Source organism: Schistocerca americana, chromosome X (assembly GCF_021461395.2).
Source record: "Schistocerca americana isolate TAMUIC-IGC-003095 chromosome X, iqSchAmer2.1, whole genome shotgun sequence".
Taxonomy (NCBI): domain Eukaryota; kingdom Metazoa; phylum Arthropoda; class Insecta; order Orthoptera; family Acrididae; genus Schistocerca; species Schistocerca americana.
The window spans coordinates 342,527,718-342,531,784 of NC_060130.1; the positions used below are offsets into that span (position 1 = coordinate 342,527,718).

Genomic DNA, 4,067 nt, shown 5'->3' on the forward strand with positions numbered 1-4,067 from the left:
ATCAAGGTCCGCGTCACTCCATTTTTAACCGGACTTAACGTCTGAGAAAGTGAAGGAAATAATAATAATAATAATAAAATTAATTTGTTGCTAACAAATAGCCATACATCGATCATCTCTCGATGGTGCACAGGTCAAGATTGAAGCCACCCTCTCAAGCGCTCTAGTAATAAAAACAGGAGGGGGGAGGGGTGCTTGAATCTTACAGGTCCGTAAGGGAGGGCTTTCCCGTCATTTTAATGTGGTCCCAGTGGCTGTTCGAGGTTTCCCATAAAATTTACGTTACACAAGGCCATATGACCGACATCGAGTTACGTCATAAACTTTAATATAACTACTTCACTCGCTAAGGCGCGTGGGCAGGATATGGCTTCCCGTGGGTGACTTTGCTGAGTTGTGGGTGATTTCCCGGAGGGAGGGGCGTTGACCTTGAATGCTACTAGCTCAGGTATTGTAACGTGACTAGTTCAGGTATTGTAACGTGACACTAAAAGTCGTTATTGGTGGCCTTGAGATAAGAAACCACTTACAGCCGCATCGCGGGTAGAATGAACCATTCTAATCGACTAGACAGATGGTCACCCACTTAGCATTTTAACATGGGTATTATTTTTTTCATCATCAAATCCTCTAACCCGTTGACTTGCTATTCCATCCATTGCAGCGCCTGCTAAACAACTAATGCATTTCGGTCGACTTCACGTCCTTAACACACACGAAACGTAGCACTGCACTTATTAAGAAGTCAGCAGGATTTTCCATTTATTGAGCCATTTTAAATGAGGGCAAACAAACGTAAATATGGATGTATGCTCCAATTATGGGGTTCCTGTGTGCCAATGGATGCAGGTACTCACCATGCATGCGTAGATCATCGACCTCAGTGCTGTGGTTGCCATATTTAAAAACGATATTTGAGTAAAAAGATAAAAGTAGCACACATGATTTACGAAAGTTTCCCCATCTTTGTCAAAGTGCTTTTCTCGCTTCCCTCAGTCATCCCGCCCCCTCCCTTCCTCCTCCCCCTCTCCCTTCGTCCTACCTCCCTCTCCCTTCGTCCTACCTCCCTCTCCCTTCGTCCTACCTCCCTCTCCCTTCGTCCTACCTCCCTCTCCCTTCGTCCTACCTCCCTCTCCCTTCGTCCTACCTCCCTCTCCCTTCGTCCTACCTCCCTCTCCCTTCGTCCTACCTCCCTCTCCCTTCGTCCTACCTCCCTCTCCCTTCGTCCTACCTCCCTCTCCCTTCGTCCTACCTCCCTCTCCCTTCGTCCTACCTCCCTCTCCCTTCGTCCTACCTCCCTCTCCCTTCGTCCTACCTCCCTCTCCCTTCGTCCTACCTCCCTCTCCCTTCGTCCTACCTCCCTCTCCCTTCCTCCTCCCTCCATCTCTTCCCCCCCCCCCCCTCTTTCTCTCTCTCACCCTCAATCTCACTGTAACATACGTGTTCTCAAAATGGAGATCGGAAAGGAGACACAGGCTACATTTGTATGGTTTGGTTGCTTGAATAAGCGGTAACTGCGCTGTAAAACAAACTGTTCCAGATTTCTCCTGCGGTTATTTAGAGCATCAAAAAACTAAACAAACTCCTCCCAAACAGGCCATAAAGGCCCAACGGCACTGACTGGCAGCCGCGTCATCCTCAGCTCAGAGGCGTCACTGGATGCAGATATGGAGGGGCATGTGGTCAGCACACCGCTCTCCCGGCCGTATGTCAGTTTCCGAGAGCGGAGCTGCTACTTCTCAATCAAGTAGCTCCTCAGTTTGCTTCACAAGGGCTGAGTGCATCCCGCTTGCCAACAGCGCTTGGCAGATCGGATGGTCACCCATCCAAGTGCTATCCCCGCCCGACAGCGCTTAACTTCGGTGATCTGACGGGAACCGGTTATCCCACTGCGGCAAGGCCGTTGGCTTTAGAGCATCAAGGACTGCTTAAATCGTGTTTGTGACTGCGCTGTATATAGCTCGCCCAGTCACGCCTCCCCCCCCTCCCCTCCGCCAAAAAAAGAAAAATACGAGTGGTCGTAGTAATTCCGAATGTTGCGACCCCTTGAGTCAAGCGTCTCCATCCTGGACGCTTATCAACTTCTCTTAGAATCTGCTGAAGAGAGACACTGGAGATCTTGATTTGATCTATTCACTTCACCTGCTCGCTGCCCTCCCACTCGGTCTCGTGCCCTCGATCTTTTCTTCCATCATTATTTTCTCTAGATTTTCTCCATCCTCCCTCACAGTATGGCCAAAGAACTGGGGAAGTTTTTGGTTGACACGAGAAGAAAAGCGCCTAGAGGTATTAAGTTGCTCAATAATGAATACTTTTTTGTGTACAGATACGTGAAAGAATGCACGACTTCCAGTTCCTGCAGTCGACCTGTGCTCCTGGATCAGTCATCATGAGTTTGTACTTGCTGAGATTAATGCCTAATGATACAACGATAGTCTAGCGTCCTTTACGTTTGTTAGTATCTCAGCGAGTTCATCTTCACTTTCGCTAAAAGCACGATGTCAGTAGCAAATCGAGGAAACAAGCCTGTCTGACACCTTTTGATACATTGAAGAAATCAGACATGACAGCACTTGTCTTCACTGCAGTGGGGTGATTTTTTATATATGCAGCGTGTATCAGAAGTGATGGTCAATAATTCACACATCAAAAGTATAGGCCAAAAGTAGCTAAAAAGCTCCAGTAAACATGGGTCCGAAAGTGTACCGTTGCTGAGGTATCGCATTAGTTAAAGTTGGGACCCAACTGTAAACGCCTCTTGATACCGCGGTATTAAAGTTGGTTTCTCAAGGTGTGGGATCGACTGCCTCTATGTTTACGCTTGCGCAACTACTTACCTTTCCCCCTGCGGGCACTGTGCCGTGAAGGCACCAGAGACAGGGGTTACACCAATGAAGAGTAAGCTGACATGCACTTCGTGTATGGCAAAGTGAATGGCAGTGCCCTTGAGGCTGCACGATTGTATGAAGAAGCTTTTCCTCTCCAAAGGCAGCCCGACAGGCGTAGATTTAGCCGGTTACATCAGCACCTTGGAGAAACCGTTAGTTTCGCACACTATGTACAAGAAGATCGACCCACATCCATAACACCCGATATTGAGGGAAGGTGTTCCGCACTGTACACGAACGTCTGTGTGCTTCAAAAGGAGGATCGCTACACAAAAGCGTGTCCTGAGGCATAGCGGTGTGTGTCGGATTTTACACTGGCAAGCACTTTATCTATATCATCTCCAGCGAGTGCAGACCCTCAACAATGCGAATTTCCACCTAGAGAGAATTTCTCAACAATGTATCCTCAACCCCTTGTTTGTAAGCAGTAATCTGTTCACGGATGAGGCTGGATTTACCCGTGACGGTATCTTTAACTAGCATAATTGTCACATTTGGGCAGATGTCAATCCTCATGCAACACACCTATCACGATATCAGCCACGTTATTCCTTAAATGTCCGGGCAGGACTGCTCGGAGATTTCATAATTGGACCACACTTCCTGCCACAGAAACTAACCAGACAGCAGCACATGCAGTTTCTGCAGACTGTACTTCCGGATGTACATGATGATGTCCCACAAAACCAACGCCTGAACATGCGGTTCATGCATGACGGTGCTTCAGCACATTTTCACGTACGGGTGCGTCGGTTTCTAAATCGGACGTATGGTCAGCTTTGGAGAGGTAGAGGAGGGCCGGTGCCATGGCCTCCAAGGTCTCCAGGTTTAAATCCGTTGGGTTTCTGTGTGTGGAGTCATGTCAAAAGCCAGGTCTACGCTGCCATGGTCAACTCTCTTGAGGAATTACGTTTGCGGATTGAAGCAGCCTTCAGCATTTACAGAATTCCCCACGACGGCCTGAGAGGATTCTCAGCTTGTTTCAGAGATAAGGTTAATTTGCATTCAGACACATGGACAACATTTCGAACACCTGTTTTAACGTTTAGAGATGCCATGTATTCCTAAACACTGATCAACTGCAACAGAAAATGTGTTGTATCTCGACAAAGATTGACTTGTGGACTCATGTTTATTGGAGCTTTTTAGCTACTCTTGGCCTGTACTTCGCGTGTGTGA

General features: G+C 47.9%; 1 pseudogene; it reads right to left on the reverse strand.

The window, feature by feature from the left end:
* Positions 1-1,790: 1,790 nt before the first annotated feature.
* LOC124557388 lies at positions 1,791-1,908 on the reverse strand (annotated as a pseudogene).
* Between the last annotated feature and the right edge of the window lie 2,159 nt (positions 1,909-4,067).